Source organism: Macrosteles quadrilineatus, unplaced genomic scaffold (assembly GCF_028750875.1).
Source record: "Macrosteles quadrilineatus isolate MER2022 unplaced genomic scaffold, UCM_ALF_1.0 Scaffold_9__3_contigs__length_116548681, whole genome shotgun sequence".
NCBI lineage: Eukaryota > Metazoa > Arthropoda > Insecta > Hemiptera > Cicadellidae > Macrosteles > Macrosteles quadrilineatus.
In genome coordinates this window covers 34957444-34967254 of record NW_026542602.1, presented here as the reverse complement: position 1 = coordinate 34967254, position 9811 = coordinate 34957444, and positions in this window count along the sequence as shown.

Sequence of the window (9811 nt, the reverse complement as noted above, 5' to 3'; positions counted from 1 at the left end):
TTTTTTTCTGTATCATGTTGGTAGCATTTAGATAGTGCTGTCGACTATTTATTTTTTTTATTTTAGGGTACATTTGATAATTTGTGCTGTAATGTTTGGTTATACAAGAGACAGGTTTGATAGTTTTATCTGGTGAAAATAGATTTGGAAATACATTGAACAAGAAGAAACAAGTCATATACCAAAAACGTCCGCCACACGCTCGGTGGAGCTCAAATTAAAATTACTTTTATTGTAAGCCCTGATTAAGGAAACAAAATTATGTGGATGAGGCCAAGTATACGGAAATGACCCCGAGTAAGTATATTTTGAACCAACTTTAAAAATGGTATAAACTTGAATTATTTTTCACCACACTACGATGTTTTTAGCCGTTTTACAAACGCTTATTGGACGTGGAAAGCTACGTATTGCTGTCTATGCCAGCTGTCATCGTAATTCGTGGACCGAGCAGGGTTTTACATCCCTAGGGCCGAAAATCAGCTGCCTGCTTACTTTCTTAAAACATGCGTATTAAATACACAATCAGTATCCATAGCATTGCAGTAGAACTGTTTTATTGTCACCGCTGCCTAGCAACTATTTATTATTATTTTTGCTGATTCCTCAAATTTCTTCGCATAATCTGAAAGTTGTAGTTGTGTTAGTGTCCATTATTATTGTAGTAAATATTGGTAATAGGGTATAGTGGGGTGAAAAATAGCGTTCGTACCACGGGCCAAAATGGTTTTGCAGCTCGATCGTTTCAAGTTCTTGACTTCGTCTCGAACTTAAAAACTATCTAGAGCCGGCCAAACCTCATTTTCAGCCCTAGGTACGAAATATACTGTTTCGGAAATAGCAATAAACACACTTCACTTAAATTCACATTATTGCACGTCGATAATGCGTTTTGCATCACTAGCATTATCGACGTATTTTTTTTAAATTGAAAGAACCTCACATAACTAACCAAGACTTAATTCTATTTTAATTTTACAATCTCTATTTTTTTAGTTTCTCATTTAAATAATTGTGGAAGCACACAAAAGAGAAATATAATTGTGTAAACTGGGGTTTACTTGTTTAAACGTGGAATAAATCAACAGACCACGAGTTAACCTTCAATTTATTCTCTCGCATCGTTACCCTTGTAGCAATTCATTTTATCCCATTGTTTCTTATTTTTATGTCTGCATTATTTTGGAAACATAGTGAATTAATTAATAACGAAGGAGATTATTGGCACAATATTTTAACGATTTTTGTTAATAATTTAAAATGTTATGCTAGTATTTTCTGCCGTGTTTTACCCTAAAACATTGACGAAATCTATGTTAACCATTGTCCTCATATGCGCGACTGTCCCTAAACTGTTTCCTTGGTGTGCGCACTCCAATTTAAAACAATGTTGAACATTTTAGTCGGGCAACTGTTGCGCGACTCAAAATCGCCTGTGTGCGCCTGGCCTAAGACTAGAGTGCCTGGGGACCGAGCGACGTGAAAATTGCGTCAATACTTCGTGGTATTAAGTTTTGGTAGGAGAGAGTCAAGTAAAATAATCAGTCTGAACTATTTTCACCTATATTGAGCAATCTTCAGTGTAATCTTTGCTCAATAGTAACAAGTGATGTTTTTCCCTTTGTACTGTATTTTGTAATTTGCTAGTAATACTGTGGATGGCTTGTGTCACATGTTACACGTCTTTTGTTTACTTTTCCTTGTTATTTTCCAACATGGGTTACTACTTGGCAAGCCGTAAGGCCAATGTTACACATATTTGACTTTAAATTTTATTTTTTACGTAATTATATTTTTGCTGGCCGTTTTAACTGCAGTAAACACGTTTTTAGGCTAGAAATAAATTATTTACGACATTTGGAAGGCAATTGTCGAAGCCGTTTACGAGATCTTCAAGCATCTACATACAAGCATACATTCAAGCAAACATTGTATAGGATAGAATAGGTTACACACAACCCTAAAACACAAAATACGGATTTTAATATGATTTCTTAAACGATGGTTGTTCAATTATTAATACCCCCGCCGCAGCAAACCTGCAGACTAAGCGAATTTCCATTTGACTGATTGGATTTACACTGAAATGTCTACTTAAAAATATAACATTTATTCTTGATTTAAATAGAATTAGTTTAACAAGTACTTAGGTTTGCTGCATCAGGGAGGGTAAAACTGTTTTTTTTTTGTAAAATGTGAATAGTTAGTAAGAAATAAAAACATTTTCCAAATTTGATCAAAATATGTTCACAAACAAGCAAACTGCAACAGTTTACTTATTCTCCATAAGAATAACATGGGAATTTTAAATTTACAATTTTTTGGAATTTTCTCCGTAACCATTAGGCGCATAATACCCCCGCCGCAGCAAACCTGCAGACTTAGCGAATTTCCATTTGCCTGATTGGATTTAAACTAAAATGTCTCCTTAAAAATATCACATTTATTCCCTATTTAAACAGAATTAGTTTAATGAGTACCTACTTAGGTTTGCTGCAAAAGGGAGGGTAAAAAAGTTTTTTTTATGTAAAATATTAAAAGGTACTGCGGTTTAGTAAGAAATTCATGTATTTTCCAAATTTGATCAAAATATGTTCATAAACAAGCAAACTACAACAGTTGACTTATTCTCCATAAGACTAACATGGGAATTTTAAAATTACAATTTTTTTGAATTTTCTCCGTAACAATTAGGCGCGTAATAACGCTTCAATATACTAAATTATTTGTTTTTTTAAGCTCTACAAAATGGTTTAAAAAGAAATTGTGAAATTTTGTGTTTTTAGGGCCAAAAATGGGAAAAACCTATTTTTACCTCATAAAACCCCCCATAAACCGACAATAGTGTGTTCCCATAGTCCGATCATGCTGGTTCGCGAACTCATTCAAGTTTATCCCGCCTTACACCTTCAAACCAAATTTTACCAAAATCGGACAAAAATTACTCAAGTTATCGTGCGGATGGACATATATATATATATATAGAGATATATAAAAATTTGAACGAATGGTGTTTTTGGCCTCTGGGGACATCAAAATGAAAAAGTAAATCGGTCCCGGGCTTAGGTCTTACCATGAGACCTACGGTAATAGCTACTTCCCTATAGGGAAATTCGCTAATAACGCTTCAATATACTAAATTATTTGTTTTTTTAAGCTCTACAAAATGGTTTGGAAAGAAATTGCTAAATTTTATGTTTTTTGGGTCAAAAATGGGAAAAACCTATTTTTACCCCATAAAACCCCCCGTAAACCCCCTTTCCCATGGTCCGACCATGCTGGATCGCGAACTCGTTCGAATAAACGTACGTTTACACGTTTGTACCAAATTTCATCAAAATCGGATCATTTTTGCTCGAGTTATCGTGCTGACGGACATATATATATATATAAATATATAAATATATAAATATATGTTCATAAACAAGCAAACTACAACATTTTTGTTTGAAATTAGGTTAACACACTTGAAAATGTCCTTAGAGACGAAACATGTTGTGATTTATTAAATAAAAAAGAATATAAAAAAAAAAGGGTACTCATGTTATTTTACATATTATTTATAAATATATAAATATATAAATATATAAATATATAAATATATATATATATATATACATGAATTTGAACGGATGGTGTTTTTGGCCTCTAGGGACCTCAAAACGAAAAAAAATCGGTCCCGCGTCCAGGTCTTGCCATGAGTACTACGGTAATAGCTTATTCCCTATATGGGAAATTCGCTAAAAGGATGGTTGTTTAATTATTAAAAGGAGAGCTTTGATGCTGACTAAGATCAGCTGATTATTGGACAATTTTTTAAAAGCCTAATCATCAGGGACAGGTGAGTCTAGTTTAGAACCATAATTATTTTTACTATTTTAAGATTTGAACCGGGAAACTCTTAATTCGTAGACGAGCTCTATATCTACTCAGCTAACAGCTAAAGGAGGTAACTTTCTGTTTCATAACTTTGTATTACGGTTTTTGTAGTTACCGGTTGTACAAGTATTGTCTAATATATTAAGTCTACTGTAAACAGCTGATTTATAACTATTTCATATTGTTGACCTTGAATTGTTAATATTTAATGGGAAACTGATAACTTTACTTACACTTTGTAACTTACACGTCATTCTTAAAACGTACTTCTTTGAAGCTACTTTAGGAAAACTTTATATCAACGTATTATTACATAATATTACGAACAATTATACTACAAAAAATAAAACAATGTAATAAACAGGAGACAAATGAACCTGTGCAAATATTGTAACATATTTCGTTACTTACATGGAATCTCCATGGTATAATAAGAGCTTTTGTTGTGAAATCTTACACAATAGAAAGATACAAAGGGGAAAGAAGTCCCACAAGGGGATGCGTGGCAGGTGAATATTTCAGTCGAGGTATTGTTGTGAAGGGAACAAATAATCCGGCGATTTTGATTTGAATTCTTTTGAATATTCATGCCTTAATTATCAGTTATTTACTACCACAATACAGTAGACAATGTCTAGTAACTACATTCTAGTTTTTTTTGTTAAAAATAAATAAGCTAAAACCAATCCAATTGACCATTCCAATTTATTACAATCCAACTGATCCAATTAATTGCAATACAAACCTGCAATACAAAAATTATGCATCATAGTTTCAAGTATGCATAGAGTATTGCGAAAATTGAATTTTTATTGGATTTCATGTATTAAAAAATACGGAAATCAGAGTTTTAACACACCATATGAACATTAATGTCTATAATGTGGTATCTAATATAATCTAATATCATATCACCTGAAACTATTGCCATAAAATGGACACTTTAACAACGGCAACATAATCCAAATAATTTGTTTTATCAAAAAAGTTATCATTGACAGAATTGTAATTAAAAATAACTCAGTGTAAATACTAAAGGCTCATTTTAAATAAATATATGTCACCTTATGAAATATTTAATGTAAAACAATATTAGCTAGAAATCGTACAGTTTCATAATACTTCCTGGATAGGGTTCCACTGTAACTTAAAGTAGAATCGTGGTCTTCTTTACTCGATTTGTCATCTGTGCAAAGTCAAGTTGCCCTGAGGATGGCACTCTGTATCGAAGCCGAAACGTCGGTCAGTGTGAGTGTTAGTGTTTAGTCGTTTTGGACACGGTCGTCGCAAGAAGACTTATTACAATTTATTTTCACTCTCACTATCTCCCTGGCATATCACGAATGAAATGGCCGTGAAAATTTACATGATATTACTTAATAAGGCCAAAAGAATGAATTTAATAGGCCCTACATCATTCTTAAATCAGGATTATAAGTCACACACAGTTCACATCTTGATAAACGGTTAAAAGTATAAGAAAAGGTCAACTAAAGAGGAGTTAAATTTTAAATTATATTCTACAGTTTCATAATACATCGAATTATAATCTTTATATTCACATTTAAATGTAACAAAACTCCGGAAATCAATAGATTTTCTATAAAATTAAAATAAACCAGTTTTAAACATTTTGTTTATTTTTTATCTCAAAACACAATTAAAATACCCCCGCTGCAGCAAACCTGCCGACTTAGCGAATTTCTATTTGCCTGGATTGATTTTCAATTAATCTATTAAATTAACATTTATGTTTAACGAGTACCTAGGTTAGCTGCTACAGGAAAACTAATAAAGTGTGTTTTTTATTAAAATATCAGTAGCTTAGTATGAAATAGATAAATCTGCCAAGTTTGATCTAAATATATCCATAAACAAGCCAACTACAACATTTTACAATATTCTCCATAAGAATAACATGGGAATTTTAAATTAACGATTTTTTGAATTTTCACCGTAACCAATCACCGTACAAAAACTCTTTGATATAAGAAATTATTTATTTTTTAAGCTCTTTGTAAAGGTCTGGAGAAAAATTGATAAATTTTGTGTTTTAAGGGTAAAGATGAGAAAACCCCATTTTTACCCCATAAAACCCCCCGATAAACCCTGTTCCCATGGTCCGATCATGCTGGTTCGCGAACTCATTCAAGTTTATCCCGACTTACACCTTCAAACCTAATTTGATCAAAATCGGACAAAAATTGCTCAAGTTATCGTCCGGACGGACACATATATAAAAATTTGAACGAATGGTGTTTTTAACCTCTGGGGACATCAAAATGAAAAAGTAAATCGGTCCCGGGCCTACTTCCCTATAGGGAAATTTGCTAACATTATCCAAACACTTGAAAGTTGACAACTAATAGGCCTAGCATTTGGTTTTCCCAAAGCGTTATACAAAAATATTTTAAATATAAGTTAGTTAAACATTTATTGTGATATCATATTACGGGTGTTCTTTCATATCAAAACACAATAATTAATTGATTCAAAGACCATTTTTAGTATACCATGCACGAAATGTCAGCTATTGTTGTCTAGATATATCGGCTGGCTTTCGAAACTCAAAAGCAGCTTAACTAAAAAAATTCCTTTAAAAATCCTCTAAATAATGAAAATTCCCTTTGTGCAGAGGTTGACGTGGCTTGCAACTTTGGTAAACCACAAAACCAACCCCTTCCGAATGGAATCAGGACGTGAGGGATGATAAGAGGGTTGCTCTGAATACTGATTATACTTCAAAATGTTAAATCCATGTGTCTAAAAATACAATCTTTTGAAAACGGTACGTTGAAAATATCTATATGAACTTATTACAATTTATTTTTGCTCTCACTTTCTCCTTGGTATATCACGAATGAAATGACCGTGAAAATTTACATGATATTACTTAATAACGCCAAAAAATTAATTTAATACATCATTCTTAAATCAGGATTTTAAATCACACATAGTTCACATCTTGGTAAAAGGTTAAAAGTATAAGAAAAGTAATAGCTAAAGAGGAGTTAAATTTTAAATTGTATACTAGAAGCTCACGATATTGAAACTTCTATGAAAAATGCATTGATAAATTGACCTAAACGTTTATACTTTTAAGGGGCTTATTGTTAACCAAGTTCTACGAATTCCTTCCGAAAAGGTTCCTCAAGCATTGAAAATCGGTTTAGAAGTAAATTATGTTACGCATCATTACATTTTTTTAAATACTTAACGATTTAAAAGACAAATATATTGTGTAAGATACAAAAAGGTGTAAGATAACGTCAGTAAAAAAAAAAAAAAAAAAAAAAACTAACACGAATTGAGGCTGGTGGACTGGTACTCAATAATTATCACACGAAATATGTGCTTGGTATTTTAATAATGAAACGTGAACTGTATCCAATTGCAGAGAAACGATACTCCTGTTTGAAGATAATTACTTACTAGACGATGGGTGAGGGTATAATTATTGGTTCTTACATATGATGATCGACGATCGTGGGAGGTTTGAGGGGGCGGATACGACGTGTACATTTTTACATCACATGGGTCACATTCTTTCAGTTGACGAAGACGATTACAAACGCAAGTAAAAATATCGAGGTAGGTAGTAAAAATGATTTATTTTTTGGGTGGATTTAGTTTTCGCATTGCCACTGCTTTAAACAAAGGCTTTTGCTTTCACCTTTGGATTTTGTTATTTTTTTTTGTTTAGTAAAAAAATTTCAAAACATACCACGAGATAACTTTTAGAATCCCTATTACCCTGATTGGGGTAGCATTTACAGTGGATCTAGTTACACCCTTACAACATTTAAAACTGTATGTTTGTTTCAGATTTTACATAATGGAATCACACTTATCAAAAACCAACCAATACATCATAAGAATAACAAGATTTCTAATTGTCGGCACAAATTATTCGTTCAATGGCATAGCTTTGCTTTGTTTGAACGCGTTTCATCTTTATTCTGCAGGGGCTTGCCTGCTTGATGACCACCAGCAAGGGAACTTCACGAAAATTCACGACATTCTAGGACTCAGCATGCTGATTCTGACCCGTGGAAGTCTCATCATCCGTAAAGACGAAGTGAGAAGTGTCTTGAAAAACCTTGAAGAACCTTTCGAGGATTACAGAGGCAACCCGGTGAAATTTAAAATGGTCAAAGACTACGTCAAAGAATTCAATCTGCACTGTACGGCAATGACTATTGCATGTTTTGTAGGAGTTTCTATATTTTGCACAGCATCTTTCGTGTATCTTTCTCTTGCGACAGAAGTCCCCATAGGAGAGTGCACTCATCTAATCATGGGCTGGGCCTGGGTAGAGCGTTATGAAAGCTACAAGTTTTATTTGTCCCTGAACACATTCTTCATGTATATTATCCTCTTGACTCTGTTTCAGTTCAACATAATCTTGTATTGTATAGTTCTAAATATCAAATACAAAATGAGGCTGCTATGTGTAGACTTGAACGAAATCAACAGCTTTATAGAGAATTCTGGTCTAAAAGAATCTAACGACGCTAGCAAGCCTGATCCACACGGGAAAGTGGAGATTCGCCATGAGATAATGAGTTTTGCTGGAAAAGTTGGCCTTTCTCTTTTTAAGAATGCCACCCTAGAAGAAACTCTTAGACAGGAAAGAATAGAAAATGATGTCAAGATGTTCCTGATGAACGTAGTAGAACAGCATAAAAAGATAATAGAGTAAGTTGTTTCTTCAATTTGTTAACCATGGGTTGACAGTTATTTGTTAGTAAGCTATAGTTCGGCCGCTTAGAAAACGACCTGCGCGCTAATGCTAAACCAATGCTGGAGGAGGTCGCTTTCTAAGCGGCCGAACTATAACTCATAAATTAAACCAAATTACTAATGTGGTTCGAAATAAAAGCTCTAAGTCAGCATCTGACTGGGGTTCTGTGTGCATGTCGCGTATAGAGAATTTAGCTTTTGCAATTCAATATAGGTGTCTTAGGAAGTGTGTTTCGCTCGGGTGTCAAGTCCACACCTGGTACGTTTTCCAGCTGTGACGTCATCAAGATGGTGGCTAGGGCATGTTTTAAAAATGCATACATCTTGCATACCATTAAACGGATCGGGATTATTCTTTTTTTGATTGAAATATATTTTTATAGGTTTTTTTGTATTTACACTTTTGTTGTAAACATAATATTTATTCTGCAATATTGAAAAATGTTGTTGTTTATTATTTATTTTCGTATTTTGTTTATAAATTCTTAACCGCTTATAAAATTAAAATGACACTCTTTGCAAAAGTTGTAGATCGTTAATATCCTTTCCAATGATACACATAGTATGTGTTTACTTTTAAAAATAAAGCAAAAAGAGTAAGTAAGCCGTTAACAAACACTTTCTGTGGTATAACGACCGGGAATGATTGCGTACGTAAGAAGATTGTACATGAGAAGGGAGGATAGTAATTTTTTGAGGAGTGATTATTTTAATTTAAGTATTTAGGATTAATTTATAATTACCTCAAGTTATCAAATAAACGGAAAAATTGACTAACACGGTTCACAATTTGGATGACTTGGGTCAGGAGTTACAATTCGTTGGTAATGCAGTTAAATAGTAATAGTAATCTGTGTTTTACAAAAATCCGATAATATTTTCTAAAATAGAACTTTTAAAACCTCCCCTCTATTCCCTATTAGAAGCCTTGGGATACAAGTACGATATGACCAATAGTGATGTTAATTGTTTTAGTACCGTATTGGATTTAGAAAAAAGAATGACACATATTATTTGGATACAATATTAAATACTGTATAATTTATACAATATGGGTGATCCCATTCGCTGGGAATATAAAATATATTTAAGAAAATATGCAAAAAGATATATATAACCTAACGCATAAATTGTTTGCAAGATTATAACAATGCATAAAACCGTTTTGAACAAATCAATAATTCATTGA